This window comes from Mus caroli, chromosome 5 (genome assembly GCF_900094665.2).
Source record: "Mus caroli chromosome 5, CAROLI_EIJ_v1.1, whole genome shotgun sequence".
Classification (NCBI taxonomy): Eukaryota; Metazoa; Chordata; class Mammalia; order Rodentia; family Muridae; genus Mus; species Mus caroli.
The window spans coordinates 15271636-15290396 of NC_034574.1; the positions used below are offsets into that span (position 1 = coordinate 15271636).

Genomic DNA, 18761 nt, shown 5'->3' on the forward strand with positions numbered 1-18761 from the left:
AAAAAAAAAAAAAAAAAAAAGCTCCTGATTCATTTTTTATTTTAACCTTTAATTTTTCTCCCATTAGAAATATATTTAAAGTGCTATGGCAGCCACTTCTTGGATTCCATTTTATTTCTATTATAACATTAATCCTAAGCGACTTGAGATCACTCCAACTTCAACTCCTACTCCAAATAGGTCTGTGTTTGTTTCACATCAAGTCCTTGTTGAAGCATAAAACCTGTCCTCATTACTGAACAATGGATCATGTATGTATTCTTCTACCCTTTAATCTGTTTTCCTGTATGAAATTTTTCATAGAAGAAAATATTTCTTAGGCTTTCTGAAATATATCATCTAAAAAGTATCTCAGTTGGTTAGCTCCTCCCACTGCTGACAATGATGTAATTATGCTTTCATTTTCCTTCTAAATTCAACATAAAGCTCTGGTTTGTAGCTATGTTTAAGACTTGTGTGTTGGTATATGTCTCTAGTCTATTTCTTTTCTTGCAGGCAGTATTCTCTACTAGTGTTGTTTTGTTTATTCCTTAGTGATTAGTAAGTGATTTGTTGCCGTTAAACATATACACACACACTCACACACACACACACACACACACACACTCCGTTCAGTAGCAGCACTCTTGGATCTTCCTTAAGACCCAAGTTTTAAAAGTCTGCCCATCAACTTAGGATATAGAACATGGTGCTGCCTCTAAGACTCCGAGGGAGCTTGGGATAAAATGATGACCTCAGAGAAACTTAAATGAACATGTATCTTAACATGTTATGATTTTACTTGACAGATCCCAAAATTCAGCTTTCTAATAGTTACAATGCTTGAGTTCTTTCACAACGTTCCATGATTTCAACATCATAACAAATAGTGTTGTGGATACTTTTTGCTAACATCATTCAGACACATGGTACCTAAACAGTGTTCTCTAAACAGTGGCCAAAAGGAAAAAAAAAAAAACTACCTTCAATTTATTAAATATTTCATATGCTTCTAGGCAATAAATAGCCCTTATATTTTTCTTATTAAAAAGTTTTCTATTTTTTCCATTTTCCTTCTATTTAAAACTGTATCAAATCATTCTATTGTAATATCAGTTAACGTGTAAATTGAATTGCTGTGCATAAAACAAAGTATTGTTTTAAGTCAAAAGTAAAACTAATAAGGGGGTAGTGAGGTTTCTCAGTAGTTAGAGCACTGACTGTTCTTGCAGAGGACTAGGGTTTTGTCTTCAGAGTTCCTAATCAGATGTCTCACAGCTGCCTACAGTTCCAGTTCCTGGGTGTCGGAAGCTCTCTGGCCTCTATGAGCATTATACTCATGGTGCATAGAAATACACAGAGGTACAACACACACACACACATAAATAACTTTTAACTAAATTTAAAAATACAGAATATAAACAAAAATGTATCCATTGTCTCCTTCGCTGGTATAGAGTAACTAAACTGTCACTTTAGATTTGGTAAATGTCATCAGATGTTCCTAGGTGACAGAGCTGATATTTTCTGTTTGTGTTCTCTTGAAAAGTGTTGCCTTCTGGTAAGAGCATTTACCATGTGGAATGGAAAATGACCAATGAATTCATAGGCAAATTGAGCAAAGAAATGACCTTTAACTGTTCAAACTGTGGCAGTTTGAAGACACAGATACAGACTGAAGAACTAAAATAGGAGCAAATTGTTTCTGCAACAGAGTTGGTGATGCCCATCTCAAAGGATAGAAAGGTTAATCATTTTCAGAGCTAGTTACTGAGTAACTTCAAGCTGCCCAGAAAACTCTGGGATTGTGATAGGTGCTATCAGTAGACATAGTATGGCTTCAGAACCTTCTGCCATTTGCTGAGTGCCTGGCTGTGTGAGCTTCCTCTATAAGTACCTCCTAAGCAAGGTAGATTGTTTCATTTCTAGCATTCTTTTCCTCCAATGTCAATATGGAAGGAAATACTTTAAAGTAATTTTAGAAGTATGTCTCGTTAAATAAAACTCAGGGGGCAGAAGCCAGGCTGAACCCTGCCTGGGTGCAGTTTTCTACCTGAGTATCTACCTCATTAGGAGATACTGGAGCTCTTGAAGGAGGCATTTGTGCAGAACCAGAGTGGCAGGAGCACCATGCCCCAGGCAACAGCAGGGTATCTGAAACAAGTCTCATCAATCGTCCAATTTGTATGGTGCTTCAGAAGCTAGAAACCTTGAAGCAGACTCCTTGCAATAAATGAAAAAAATAAATGTTTTTGTAAATGTGTGTATGTGTTTGTGTTTATGTTATGTGACACAGTGCAGTTCCCATTGTTGCTCCAACAAACAAATATTTGTCGGAGAGGTGGAAAAGATGGAAGAATTGAGCAACGAGTGAGCAGTAGAGAGAGGTGGAGCTGGAGAATCTAGCAGCGATAGGTGTGGGAGGCACCTGTGATAGGCAAAGGAATGTGTTGCTACTGAGTAGGTCCTACAGGGTATACAGCAGCCTGGAGCTTTGACTCTGACTTGACCCTCAGCACAATGCCCAGCCTCACAATTGCCCTGGTTCTGAGCAACAACAGGATGTCCAGGATGAAGAACGGGTTATTTTATGGACTGGACTTCCTTGAAAGACCTCTATGGCCCCTGATGCCCATGAGGGCACTTGCTATCATCCTCTGCCCTAGGTTGTGTTGAAGCCCAAGGTTCATGTGAATGGATATCTGTGATCCTACAGCAGCAGGGAGCAATGTTGATGTCACTGGCCTAAGGTCCCACCAAAGCACATAAGGATGTCCTTTGTCTGGGCCACTGCCTGAGGCCATAATGATGTCCAGGTCCCTGCTGCCACAGGGGGCTGTACTGATGTGAGTAGCCTATGTTGCCACCAAGGGCCATGTCTGAGTCTGTGGCCCTCTCATAGCTGGGGTCTTTGTTGGTGTCTGTGGTCTGTATTGTCACCAAGAGACTATGCTGAGAGCCATACCACATACTGATGCAGGAGACCATGTGGATGCGGTGGTTCATGTCTTCACAAACCACACACAAGACCATGGTCTGTGCTCCTACTGACTGTGAAGGGGAAAGAAGCTACTTTTGCTGTGGTAGTGATAACTACAGACTCACAATTGAGAAAGAGGGATATAAAAGGTTTCTGCAACAACCCCTACCCCCACTTCACCCCATCCCTCCACCAAAACAAACAAACAAACAAAAAACAAAACAAGCTAGACAGAAAGCCAGCAAAGTGTGGAGTAGAGTCTGAAGTGTCCAGAGACTGCCCCAACTGAAGATCTATCCCATATACTGTCACCAAATGCAGACACTATTGTGGATGCCAAGAAGTGCATGCTGGCAGGAGCCTTATATAGCTGTCTCCTAAGAGGCTCTTCCAGAGCCTGACATATACAGAGGCAGATGCTTGCAGCCAACCATTGGATTGATCACAGGGTCCCCAATGGAGGAGTTAGAAAAAGGGCTGAAGGAGCTGAACGGATTTGCAACCCCATAGGAAGAACAAAAATATCAATCAACCAACCAACCAAGGAGTACACATGGAGGGACCCATGGCTCTAGTCACATACATAGCAGAAAATGGCCTTATGGGACATCAATGGGAGAAGAGGCCCTTGGTCCTGTGAAGGCTTGATGCCCCAGTGTAGGGGAATTTGGGGGAGGGGAGAAATGGGTAGGTGGGTGGAGGTACACCTTCATAGAAGCAGGAAGAAGGGAGATGGAATAGGGGGTTTCTGGGGTAGGGGAAATGGGGAAAGAGGATAACATTTGAAATGTAAATATATAAAATATCCAATAATAATAATAATAATAATAATAATAATAATAATAAAAGAATGCAAACTGAGCAAAGCATAAGGGAAAATGTGGTAAGGATGTTGAAGAGTCGCCTTCTACAATTAAAGGCTTCTGATGGGGTAGCAGGTGGGAAGGAATCTGTTTTCTCTAAGAGGCTCTCCTCCAGGAGTTTGACCATGCCCCAGTGACTATATGGGTGACACTAACTGGACTTATTAGGCTTTTTGTTTTCTTTTAGTTTTTGTTTGCTTACTTCCTTTTTCGTTTTTTTTTCCCTTCTCTTTTTTTTTTTGGGGGGGGGGTGGTCATTACAATGGTGGAGAGGCAGATCTAGGACTGGAATGAGAGTGTGCTTACAGTTCATGGTATGAATTCCCAAATAACCAAGAAAAATGTTGTAAAACCTGAAATAAAATTCAAACTTGATTTCATGGTCCTGTCTTCTACTTCATGGCTAATTTTACTAATTTTAATAGTAGCAACTGTATTTTAAATAATTATTACATAATTACTTTATCCCCTGGTGAGCAGCCTGGTGAGACACTTAATGTCATTTCCTCCCCATCTTATAAAAGAAGATACAAAGCAAAATATATATTAAAAAAAATGTAGCTCCATTTTACATAGACTTTTTTTCTTATGTCTTGCTCCTTATAAATGGTCTTTGATTGCCATGCTGAAATACCACTATACTCCCTTTTGTGAAAGTACAGCAGGAGGATCACCCTTCTCCATGCGATAAGGTTGGTCAGTCAAATTCACCTCTAAAAGAATGGTTCAGTTCCAGAGCGTGGGATCAGAAGCTGAGTTCAGTTTGAGCATGTGCTGGTGGAGAAACAATAGATGTGACCCATTCTGAAGCAAGAACAAGATACATGTAACCTTGCAAAGAAATTTGAATGTGCTATTAAAATTTATGGTTGCCACTAGAAGCCTAACTTAAGAATGTATTAACATATATTTTATGTGAATTTGGTGTGACTATAAAAGAAAGCTTATAGGAAAATAGCCAAATGCACAGGGGCAATAACGTCAGGTTTAACTTAGACCATCTTGTGTAAGAGTCCCTCTGTGCTCACTCAAAAGAGTGGAATTTTCTCTCCATTTCAAAGTTTATTCCTGTAATTAGTAAGCAAATTGCTAGTTCTTCGCTCTTCGTGTCCAGTTGAAGTGCAGAGAGAATCCAAATTGCTTGCCACACCTGTGTGTGTTCTAAAACATCTTCAAAATACATTTCTTGTATTTTTTTGAACACTATACACATAAAATATACTAGAGTACTAGTTTCAGTATATCAGAGGCAGTATTTAAGGGGAAACATGAAGTATGCTTATCAACTTAATCCCATTCAAAAGTAAAAAATGAAGGCTACTTTCAAAACCTTTCTATAGTCATCAAGCTACTCCATTAAATATAGATGGAACAATGTATGGTTATTACTATGTTTTGACTAACTTTTTGTGAGAGTATCTTTTATTTGCCTGATATAATTGTTGTCTGGATTAAAGGTGTGCACTATGAGTGTGTCCGTATTTCAGCAAGAGGCTTCATGGTTTGATCAATATCCTGCAATACCTTTTCATTGTTATGTCATCAGTTGAACATCACTCATGTTCTTTACCCTACCATCAACATGTGAGTGACAAAATTCCATTGCAGTTAGAGCCCAGGACTCAAATGTACTGTTCCCAGAGACGGCATAGAGCTCAGGGTTCAAATGTAGGGCACCATTCACAGAGATACTGTTCTTTTTCTCCTATTGCTGTGACAAAATAGCAAAATGACATAAGAAGGAAAGGTCGATTTGGGCTCACAGGCCACGGGTATAGGCCAATATGATAAGAAATCATGACAGCTGGTGTTTTCACTACTTGGTCACATCGCATCCTCAGGCAGAGGAGAGCAAGCAATGCTCAGTTTGCTTTCTCCCTTTTATTTATTCAAGGACCTTAGCCCTTGAAAATGTGCTGCCCACAGTTAAAGAGGGTCTTCCCACATCAATTAATCATATCCAAAGGATGCCTCACAAGCATGCCCAGACCCTAACCTAATCAAGTTAATGGCTCCCATGTTTGCCCAGAGACTTGCCTCTTAGGTGATTTTAAATCCTGTCAAGTTAATAATCAGCATCAATCATCACAAATAGTAACCCTATCTGCTTTGAATTCATTTCCACAATATTTTCCTAATCTGCATTATGCTAGGTACAGTGTAAGAGATTTAACATAAAAGGGCTGGTGGGGAAGGAGTGATCATGTTGGTTTTATAGCACAGTGATAAGAAAATCATCTGTTTTTATCTTTTCCCACGCAGATGCACAAATCAATGCCTACAAAACATCTAGAGAGCACAAGGCAAAGATTAGTGAATTCAGAGGACATAGACTTTTGTATTGCCTACATAGTTACTTTACTATAATAGAATACCCAAGATAATCAACCTGGAAGGAGGAAGGCTTTGGTTTGAGGCACAGTCCATGGTCTATCACGAGGCCGTACGCTGGGTGCTCCTGGTCATGAAGCTCCTCACTTCATGGCAGCCAGGGTGCAATGAATGGAAAGGAAGCAGAAGTGACTGACAGGCAGTCCTTCAAGGATGCTCCTCCATTGCCCTCTGCCCCCTCACCATCTTCAGTCGCATAATGATTTTACTATTTTCCAACAGAAAAAAAACTGAGTATCTGAGTGAGGGTTTCCATTGCTGTGAAGAAATAAGATGACCAAGGCAACTCTTATCAAGAACAACATGTAATGGGGGTTGGCTTTCAGATTCTGAGATTCAGTCTAGCCATGAATCCCATTCTGTGATCTACAAAAAAAAAAGCCTGTTTCTAGTTGTGACATGGCTCAACTCTTAGGACATATTTTTAATCCCTCTAGCTGGAATACAGACACACTCATAGTGCACACCTTTAACCCCAAACAATGAAGATAAAGTTCCTTGAAGGTAAAGTTCTACACCTTGATCCAAAGGCTAACAGGAGAAATCTGACTTCTAGGCAGCTAGGAGAAGGATGTCAAAGCCCACCTCCACAGTGACATACTTCCTCAAAACAAAGCCACACCTACTCCAACAAGGCAACACCTCCTAATAGGGCCAAGCTTATTCAAACCACCACACTGAGCACTAAGCATTTAAATTATGGGCCTTTGGAAAATATACCAGATCCAAACTTGAGCAGCACTTACTAACTCCTCCTTGGTTTTAAAGCATCACACTAGGGATTGGATGGACATAGGAGAAGACCATGTAGGCAAAAGCAATAACATTGTTATGATGATAATAATAAGGAGAAGGGACATTGGGAGTATTTTAGAGTAGCAGATAGCCATTGTTCTAGACAGAGTCTAAATGAGAACACCTGGTACTCATTTCAGAAGAAAATTCAGAGTAGAACAGTTTTCTCACATTAATTTGACATAGGGATCAAATTAATAGTCTGCACACCAGCTATCCAAGATAGTTTCCTAACATGGTTAAGTAGGAGACTCGAAGTGAATCTCTCTCTAAACAAAGTCCTGTGATGTGTGAGGCCTGATTCTGGGAATCTTCCTGTGGTACAACCGGTCTTTCACCCCACAGCCAATGCCAAGAAATTGAGGAAGTGCCATCAGTATCAAGCTGGCTGCAGACTGCTTTTCAGTCACATGGTTTAGTGGATGTTTTAATGGCTCGCTTCTCAGTTCTTTCTGTGCAGAGACATTGGTTTCAACATCTCAGCCTCTGCTATCTAGCATTTAGGAAGACACATGAATTACTTACAAATAGTAAAAATGCTTATATGCAATTCTTTTTTTTTTTTCCTCATTTTGTCTACATTTCCAGTGGTTCCCAGTTTGGGCCTCCAAAAACACTGACTATAGTCAATGTAGTCTTAATTTTAGTTTTATGTAAAAATTAATAAATTATGGGCCCTAATTTTAGATAGTATACATAAATTTGTTTGATAGATAGACAGACATATAGATATATGCACACACATATAACTAAATATATATATAATGAATATTATCTAAACTTCTTCCCTGAAAAATCTATACTTTACTAGCAATTTAGAGCAAGTATTTGCTATTGTATTATTATTTAGCCTTGACTTATTTAAATTAAGAAGATTATGCAGGCACTGTAATAATGTATTAAATCATAATGGTCCAAAACTGAACATGGTTCCTGAAATTGTCCCTTGTAACTACTGGCCATTATTTTAACCACCATGGAATTTTGCTACTGTTAACCTTCTGACTTGGCTTCACTGTGTCACCTCCATCTGACTCCTGCCTCAATCAGATTTATTAACCACATGTAGCAGTGCCCTATACATCAAGTCTGTCACGGAGCAACAGCCAAGATGTGCACCCCTGGCTTTTAACTTACCAGTTGTTCTGGCAAGCAGTAACTATGTATATCCACATTCATTTTTGCTGCAAAAAAACACAATCCTACACATAACTCAATTTAGAAGAAATTATTATCCAAGATATCTATCTCTTCAGGTTAAAAATGTAGCATTTTAATTCTGATAGTGCAATATAATGGAAAGCATTTTTCAGTGGCTTGAAACAGGCATTGTGAAATAATTTTTGTATAAAAAGCAGAATGTATAATAATTCTATGTAAAAGGCAGAATGATAATAGGTAGACAGCAGACTTTATATATGAGTACAGTATAGAGATATGTACATCATTTAAATTGTATATATCAATGAACTTGTATAATATGAAAAATGTAGAGTCAATATAATATAGTCTTTAATGTAATAACTTGAATGCCTTCAATTCTAGTCCTCAATCTCCCACATTCATGGTCTCTGATTTCCATCTTCAAGGAAAAGATTATGGAAAAGAGTTCTTGTGTTTTTCTATAAGATACTGTAGTAAAAACTTTCTATACATTACCTTATTTAAGCATTATAAAACAAAAAGACCTATCTATTTAAGTTTAGTAAACCAACCCCAAAGCTGCATTGAGTGGGAGCTTTGGACATCAAGTCAGAACCTTTTCCCGTTATTATTGTTTTGACTTTTTAGCATGATCATTTAAATAAGTCATGTGTTACATGGCCCAGGATGAACCAAAAGTGAAAATCTCACTGACTTTTAACCCTCTTCCACTTAACTGGATTCTCCACCAATAGTTCTTGTACATTCTCTAGCAGTATTGGACAAGGGTAGGAAGATACTAACTACAAATGAACAAAAAGACAATAGTCTATAAAAATTGTTTTAAAGCAGTTGCTTGATGTTCACTGTAAGATCATTTATGCTTTGCATATTAAGTTATTTCCACCATTCTTTCTGCCATAAATATTTCATTATAATGTAGCCAGTTGTGGGGAATTAGAGTACTGAGGAAACTAAAGTTGACATATCACCATGAGTTTGAGGCCAGCGTGGGCTAAAGAGTTAAGCTCAATCTCAAGCAAAACTAATATTTTTATTATAATGAATAATTTACTTTCTTGGTCATGTCAAACATAGCTGTAAGCACAACTATTTTCCCCAGTGTCAAGCTCATCTCCATACCATTGCTGGGTAGTCTATCCTCCCCCATCTCATTTGGCAGGTTGATTTTGTGATCCCCAAATTGTAGTCTGTTTTTGCAGACTCAACGCTGTGTTTTAGGTAGCCAGTCACCCTACTGGTTGCAACATCCCATAAATATATTGTTAGAGTTGCTTAGAAGGGAATCTGTTCATTTCAGTTCTGACTCTTCATTTCTCATCTCTGATTAGTTTAACTCCCACTGCTATGGATAATATTTTGTTTTAATTAAACTGTCTTTTGCTTAGTAAGATGTCTGAAGCATATCAATTAGCCAATTAGTTCTGATCGGTGAAAGACTTCGGCTTCATTCTACCAGGGGAACAGCCATGCCTACAACAGCCCGTATCTCTGGATTACAGAGGCTGATGCATTGCTGTGTCCTATGAAGGTCTGATTCTACAGGGTTGTTGTGAGGATTAGGCATACTTATGAGTTCAGTGGGTACAAAGTAGCATGAGCTCACCTCGATACATGCTAGGCAGCATACTTCTGTGATCAAGTATGCAGATACTGGGACAGGCTTCTCATCATGTCCAGCTCTGAAGACCTTGACTAATTTCATTTCCTGGCTTCTGTGTAACTGGGATACTAGAGTTCTGGGGAAAGAAGGGGGCACACACACATGCCCATGCACACACACACACATACACACACAGACCTGGAGAAAGCTGTTCATTGGGAGTATGCCAAGGAAGAGATACTGGGACCTATGCCCTTCCTTCCTCTTGTCTCTCTTTTGCTTTCAGATACGAGGTAAAGCATTTCCTTTGTCATGATACATGTCTTACCACACCCAAAAGCAACAGTCATTCATGCACTAGAATGTATAAAATATCAAACCAAAACACCCTTTTCTCTTTACAAGTTGATTCCAGTAATGGAAAGTTGACTGACACACTATAATGACTGGGCAGATATTCTTAATTTCACTACCTGGAAATATGTTTGCAAGCAGAAAAAAAGACTTCCCTTCAGCCCTAGGGTACAGGGCAAAAACGTAACGAGTGACAGACACCTGGATTTCTGCTCCTGTCCTCACACTCTGACAAGTCCCTTTGTGAAGCCAACACAGTCCTATAGCATGATCTTGGTTATGCTTCAGATCATTATGTCTATTGGATACCTGTAAGACACTTAGCACTCTGGCCCCCAACCACATAGAATGCCCTTGGTATAAAGTCTAGCTATTTTTCTACCCAGGCCTTTCCCAGCCAGGTTTCCCCACACACCAATCACAAATCAGTGAAATGTTGCAGAACAAAAGGCAAATAGAAAAATTCTTCTAGCACTTCTTTAGAATGGTCTCCACCTGCTCTAATTATCTGTAAGTTTGTTTATATCTGACATAATCCAAATAGCTTAATCTCCCTAGGCACATGGAAGTGTGTGTGTAAGGCATGTGTATGCATGTTCAAGAGCACACACACACACACACACACACACACACACACACACAGTGTTTAAAGTAGCTCCTAAATTCCCAGTTTATGCTCACAGTCATGTACAAAGGTGAATGGAACAGTGTCTGTCTTCTTTCAAATAAACTAAAATCATTGACTGAGGTCCAGTATGATACAATGGCAGCCTCAGAGTGGAAAGGATATGCACAGTGAGGGCTGATGAGACAGCAGGTCAGGAGCACCGTTCCTTTAGCTAGGATCCGGGAGTTATGCTAAAGGGCCAGGAAAGCAGAGAAAGGGGTTTGAGATAGGTCAAGGCACAGAGGTGCAAACCTCTGAAATGGGATGGAGGGTTTTGTGCAGCCTGAGTGGTAGAGGTACACTGGTCAAGGTAAATATTTAGAAAATAATCCAATCACTAAGACTGAACCATGTGAATACTTGGTGATCCAAGTTCACCTATTTAAATTGAATCTTTGGTCTAGGGCTAATTTCAGGCCCAAAGTGTACAGACTAAGTTAAAGCAAAGAAACGGTGGGCACGAGGTGAGCTGTTAAAGTAGTGGATATTGTGAACGAGTACACTGTGTAGTTTGCAGGTCTGACTGCATGCTAATGGCTAATGAATGACATATTTAAAAGTTAAGTGAGAACATTATAACCAAGAAATAGCATATATCTCATTTTCTGCCTGCATTTAGGACACTTTAAATTATTTGCTATCTTAGAAAAAAAGACTGCATTTCTCAAGACCTGGTTCTTTGGAACACACCTCCCTGTATTTGCACATATTAACCTACATTTTTTTTCTCTGCTGTTGTACATCTTTCCTTAATTACTCTTCATCTGGTTCATAGAGGATCCCCAAACTGGTTGAATCAGCAACATGCATTGAGAATAGCCCAAAGATTTCAAACAATTTAATGCCCATGTGTACACTATTTAAGGGAGTATGCTGTGCAAGTGAGATGCATTTACTGGGGAAAGAATACAGCACAATCCCCCGTGTGCCCATCATTATCCTGACCTTGGAGGATCTACACATTACAATCTACACTCTATGAAGCCTGCCCTAATTTCTGAGGACTTGCAGTGACCGACCTACAGACACCTGCTATTGACAGGACAAATGGGTTAGCAAAACAGTACCATCTGTGTATGCATGGAAAGCCTAAACATGGTGAATAGTATTGGCTTAACACCTAAGATGCTGACTTTTCTTTCTTTCTTTTTTGAAATTGAAAATAGACTCCCTCATACAATAAATACATCCCAACCACAGGTTTCCTTCCTTCTACTCCTCCCAGCTCCCTCATCCACCTATTCCTCTCCCCCAGATCCAACCCTTCTCCATTTCCTCTTCAGAAAAGAGCAGGCCTCCATGACACAACAACAAAACATGACAAAACAAGATAAGTAAGACAAGACAAACGGTCTCAGACTGAGTCTGGACAAGGCAACCCAGCAGGAGGAACAGCTTCCCAGGGGCTGGCAAACATGATAAGGACATACCCACTCCCACTGCTAGGAGTCTCACAAAATCACCAAGCTAACAGCCGCAACATATATGCAGAGGACCTATCACGGACACTTGCAGGGCCTGTGCTCGCTGATTCAGTCTCTGTGAGCCCGTATGAGCCCCAGTTAGTTGATTCTGTGGGCAGTGTTCTCCTGATGTTCTCCATTCCCTCTGTCTCCTACAGTCCTCTCTTCCACGGGATTCTCCTGAGCTCTGTGGGGAGGGACCACATGGAAACCTACAATTTAGACTCTTTCATTCTCTCCATAATGTTTGCCTGTGGGTCTCTGCAGCTGCTTCAATATGGCTATGGCTCTCTGGATACGGCACTGATCTATGAGTACAGCAGAGTGTCACTAGGAATCATTTTGTTGTGGTTTTGTTTTTGTTCGGTTTGTTTGTTTAGACCAGCCATGTTTGGTTCTACTCGGAGTCTCTAGGCTATCCAGTCTCTGGTTCCTAGCCATCTAGGCAGTGGAGGGCATGGGCTCCCTCTCCTGGAGTGAGGCTCAAGTTAAATCAGACGTTGGTTGGCCACTCTTAGAACTGCTGTGCCACCATTGCCCCAACACGTCGTGCAGGCAGAACAAATTATAGGTAAAAGGTTTTGTGGTTGGCTTGGTGTCCACATTTCTGTTTTGATAGCCTGCAGAGTTCCTTCCCAAATCAAAGAGACTAGAATGTAGGTAGGTATGAGGCTTCCATGAAGGCACCAGCTTAACACCTCTTGATTCAGTAAGCTGTGTGGATTTTATCCTCAGCAATGGGTCATTGTTGTGAGCTTTGAGAGGGAGACTTTCTGTCCTAGTATCATCCTGAATTGCTTGGAGATCTCCATAGGACCTCCTCAGCCAAAAACTCAACCAAATGCAACTCAGTACTGCAACTAGAAGCCTTGCCTTGCTACCAGAGATGGCCAGTTTAGACTCCATAATCCCCCTCACTGCCACGCACTCTGGTCGAGTCAGCTTGACAGGCTGAGGCCTGGAAGCTACTCATGAGGCAGAAGAGTTTCACGGAAACTAACTCCTGGAGTCTGGCATTCTCTCTAACCCATACATTAATATTCCATTCCTGCGTTAGTCTAGTGTATGGATCCATGTGCTTTCTTTAGTATTATCCTATTATAAGTGCCTTTTAAGATTGAATTCTGACATAGCTAAAGCCTTCGCCAGTGTTCCAATATCCTAGAAAGTCCTTGAGCAAGACCATGGGCTTGGAAATTCAGTAAGAATGTTGCTATTCAGTGACATTCAGAATTGCCTCTGGTACTACACTATCACTTTGAATAAAAGCTAAGTCACTGCCCTACACAGGAATTTACCATCACCTAGGAAGAAGGAAGTTTCAGACCTAAGGAGAAACCAGAGTAGATACTTAGAACTATAGATAGCTGAGTTACACCCATACACACGTATTTACAATGGCCTAGGGGGAAGGTGGACTATACAATAGAGTGAGGCTCAAGTTAAATGGTAGGAACTATGGCCAGGGCACGAAGCCCTTGAGCCTGGCTTCTAAGATTAAGTGAATCTTAGGTGGAGCCCTTGTTGATCCCAGTTGTTAACAATGAATTCTATCCCAGGTGGTTCCTGTTAGACCTTCTGTGTTTGCATTCCTCTGTTTTATGTAAGAATCCAGTAACCTCTTTGTACCTTGCAGGTGTGTCACCCAACTTCCTTATTGTCTTCTGTATAAAAAGTTTGATGCTCGATTTGACAAATTACATTCAAATTCTACACAACCTCTCCTGTGTGCATCTGTCTGTCAATTCATCTGACGCTTTGCCTACCTGCAACTAGAGACCCGTTCCACGCAGACAAAGGGGCCCAAAGGGTCTGTGGCACCTTACTAAAAGTCCTCACTAGGTTTACCCTCATGCATCCCAGGAAATTTCCACTGTACTAGGATTCAATGCTATCCCCACCCTACAATGGCCCTCAATTCCAGTTGTCTCTTCCTATACTCCCTCCCTTCATTCCATCTCTCCCCTACCTGATACCTCCCACTTCCATCCCATCCTGTCTCCAGTCTACCTGCAAAATCAATTATAACCAGAAATTGTAAACAACTTAGATATCCCTCAACAGAAGTATAATGGAGTATTACCCATCAGGCAAATGATGGAACTAGAAAATATCCTGAGTGAGGTAACTTAGATCCAGAAAGACAAATATGGCATGTATCCATTTATAAGTGGATATTAACCATTAATTAAGCCAAACTCCAAACCATAGACCCAGAGAGGTTAGGTAGAGATGAGGGCCGTAGAGTGGACACACAGATCTCCTGGTTGGGAAACAACTATTTTGCTTGTGAAATTTGTTATATTTTCTTAATGTTAAGTACTATTATGAAAATGCATGATAACTCATTTTCCAGTTAGAATTCTGAAATAAATAATATAAAGAAAAGTGTTCATGAGGCATACTTAAACCATATAAACTATAAAAGTATTGTACAGTTTACAAAGTTATACCTGAAGTTGATCATAACAATAGGGTCAAACTGCTACTAGAGTCAAACCAACAGGATGTTTAGATGAATTTGTAACCTCATTATCTCTTCCAATTCCCTTGGGAAGTATGGTCATGTTAAAAAAAAAAAAAAAACTCAAGAAAATACCATCTGTTTGTCTGCTCAAGGTAATATTTTCATTTTATATATTACTGCTGAAAAATTATATCTTTTTTCATTTTATGAGAAATGTATTTGATCTAGGATGGAAAAAATGTTCTCTTGTATGAACACTAACACATGCAGAATGTGTTTCTGAAGTCATTTGTGAGGCCACAGATGTGTAGCTCAATGGTAGAACACTTAATCAGCATCCACACAGTCTCCTCCACTGCTAAAAGAAAATAAATCAAATCTGGCCTGTAAAAAATACTAACATGTTTTCTGTGCTCCTGAAAATATAGTCTTAAGCACATTGTAGAACCATATTTGCTTAAGTTTTCTAGATTTTTGTATCCTGTAGGTTGTAGAAACCCAGAAGGGGCTACAAGCCATGTGAACAGGAGGGTTTACAGAAAGCCGAAGGGAGATGAGCCTCCCCAAAATAAGAATTGATCAGTGATGGGAAAAAATTCAGTAGTCAGGTTAAGTATAGTAGTCAGGCTGGACTCCAGTCGAGTTGAGGTCTGAACTCTGGTGAAACCCAGTGGTAATAATTCCCACCTACAAGGGACAGAAGGCATTCCCTCATGTCTCCTGGACCCCTGGCTCCTGTTGAAGTTATCACCCCCACAGCCCCCACAGGAGAAGCATGTGGTTAATAGTCACGTAGACAATCTCCCAAGCTTCTGACCTTCAGGCTAGACTCCTCCCAGTTACCTAGCAACAACAAGATAATAAGCCTACTATAAGAGGAGCTGCTTGACCCCTCCTTGCTCTCTTAAACTTTTACTTTTCTTATTATTCTCTCCCTCTTACTCTCTAGCCTTTCTTCTCTCTCTCTTTTTCCCCTTTCTCTCCTCTTGGCCATGGCCGGTCTCTCTCTCTTTTTACCTTTTCTCTTCCCCCCTGCCTTTCTACAATAAGACTCTAAAACCATAGACTGTCTCTGTTCATCAAGTCCCGCTGTGCTTGGACAATGGGATAGGCTCTCCCCTAACAAGCCATGCCTAATCTCCCATCAGAAGACCTTCCTATGCTCCAGTCACAAACTGGACTTAGGACTCTCACCTGTGTGGGAAACTCTCTCCCTCTGCCCTCTTCCCTATCTCCAGAGAGTATCACCCCAGGACCCCTGATATCGGGGGCTGCCCCTTATCCATCCCCTGCCCTGTGGGGCCGGTGGCTTTACACAGCCAGATGCCCACCCGGGGCCAAGTGGAAAGTGTCTGACAGTCCTCCTTAGTCAGCCTGCCCAGAACACAGGAACTCTGGCCAGACCTGGGCTCTCTCCCTCTCCACTCTTCCCCTATACCCCTCAGCCCAACAGGAAAAGAGCTCCAAGATCAGGCATAGAAATCAGAGGTACACTCATTCACAATCTCAGGAGTCCCATTAAAACACTAAGCTCAAAGCTATAATATATACACAGAGGACCTGGTACAGACACATGGTGGTCCTTGCTCAATTGATGTAGAGGACTTGGTTCTCCTGATTCTTCCATCCCCTCTGACTCTTACAGCCTTTTCTGTCTTCTCTTTGGCTTTTCCTGAGCTCTGAAGGATTTGATGATGACATCCCACTGTGTGTTCCAAGGTCTCCCTCCCCCTCCTCTCTCCCTCTCTCTCTCTCCTTCCCCCATAAGGGTGTGTGTGTGTGTGTGTGTGTGTGTGCATGTGTGTGTCTGTGTATGTGTGTAAAGTCTGGCTGTTGTCCACTGAATTTTGGAATAAAGAAGTCATTGGTAAATCTGGCATAGATGAACCCATGCAGTACAGAGGATATAAGCAAAATCAAAGTGGGTTGACATATATGTAGTATGATTTTCAAGAAGGGTGTATTGGTAATGCTGGGAAAGAAAGCATTTCTGGCACACCCCTCCAAAACTCATGGTGGTGGTGGTGGTGATCATGATAGTTAGCATTTTGTGACCACCCTGGTGTATCAGACTCAGTCATGAGGACTTTACATAGACTATCTTTTTTTGCCATCCTATAGATAAACCAGACACTGGTAGGGTAACTCACTCTGTCTCTTCTTTCCCTGGTCAGTTCCTGCCTGCCTTCCTCTATCCCATTGTCTCTAGCAAGTCTTTGTTCAGCTCCTCTTAGATACATGCAAGAATAAAGCACCAACTGAAAGACTACTTTGCATGTACAGTAGACATTGACAGTAAGAATGATCTTTATTTTTCCTGGATGCCTGAATGAAAGCTTTGTTTACTTTTGGTCTCTCTAACCTATCACATTCTCACATTCTCAATATTACACCAGCTCTCTTTGGCAGAGGCAATTTCCCAGAATGCATTTCTTCTTTGCTTTTCTCCCCTCAGATGCCAGGATCTTGCATAATAGCATTTACTCCCACATGTTTAATTTGCTGTGCAGGCTGTACCATTGACACATATTTTCATTTCTCCACAAAGGCCACTGTGCTGAATGTATGAGGTCTCCCATTAGAAAGCAAAGAAAGCTTTTCACAACTATTGGCCTCTGATTTACTTCTCACATCCCACTTCCTTAAATACTTAAATGACAACTTTTACCCATGAAACCTTAAGTCTTTTCGGTTTCTTGGCTACAGATTTTACCTGTATTTTTTTTTTTCTTTTCAGTTATAAAGAACACCCAGCAGACACTGAACTGTTTCTAAAAGCCTCAATTGTTTCCTTAGGTATTTTCAGGATACAGCTTTCTTATCTACAATCTACCAAGAGTCTCAGTGTGCCTCTCGTTTTATTATGGGCATGTGTATGTATTCATGTTGCATATACTTGTTTGGGTGTTCCCCCTTGTGTATCAGTGCAATGTCCAGAGGTCAGTGTTGACTCTTGTCCTCTCTATTTTTTGGCAAAGCATCTCGCATTGACCCTGGACTGATTGAGCCAGGCTGTCTGACCAATAAATCCCTAGGATTCACCTGTCTTGTCCCTTGGTTCAGGAATCAAAGGCATGTGCCACTGTGACCAACTTATATGGTTCAGGGGATCAGATCTCAGGCCCTTTTGTTTGCAAAGGACTAGACTGACATACCCTCCAGCCCCTCAGCTTATCTCTTTGGAAATAACCCCTCTCTCAAGGCAAACCAGTGGCACAAAGTCAATTACAATGGTCAATTACAAGGCTCATCATCCCTTTGTGTAAGCTACCCTGCATTCTAGCCACAGCCCTCTGGATACTCTGCTGTTTAGAAACTGCATCCTTGGACTTAGATTACAAGTTTCTCCATTTTACAAAGCTCCTATAAAGTTCAGCCAGGCATCATTTTGTGCGCTGATTGAATACTATGCGTCACATTTCTTTGAAATTCTTCCATGGACACATCAAAGACTACATTTTCAGGGACCATGCTGGTTTGTCAGGGTGGGAGGTCCTCTCCCTTCTCCCTGCCCGCTGTGGTCTTGAGCATGCCTGCAAGCAGCAGTTTTATAGATTTAAGTCTGCTTGGAGAAATATTAAACATTCATTTAATATGAAAATTGTTAAAGGTTTTTTTAAGTATAGTCTAAGGAAAGTTTTTGTAAAACCGTGCCTATTAATTTTCCTTCACTAAGTCAGATGCTAAAATCAGAGAAATATGCGTATTTGATAAAAGGTAGCAATGATAATAGACTTATTGAAGTCCATGTAGCTAATGACACCTGTTTTTTTACTCTTAAAATCCCTTAAGGATTTTTGTATTTCTCATCAATACTTTGGGTGTCACATTTTAAAGTCCCATTCCCTGGGTTGCCCAGATGCAGAGAATATAGGTTCATTTCGAATAGCATTATATTTTCCAATTAAAAACAAAACAAAACAAAACTTCATGCTATTATCCTGTCTTTAGATTTCAAATCATTGTCAATCTCCTCCCCCTAGGGTTTATATAACTCTCTCTCTCTCTCTCTCTCTCTCTCTCTCTCTCTCTCTC

The 18761-nt window shown here is 40.6% G+C and overlaps 1 protein-coding gene across 7 annotated transcripts in view; it reads left to right on the forward strand.

Moving 5' to 3' along the window:
- Window positions 1–18761, forward strand: part of Magi2 (membrane associated guanylate kinase, WW and PDZ domain containing 2) — a 1402993-nt gene that overhangs the window by 945960 nt on the left and 438272 nt on the right. The window lies entirely within an intron of this gene.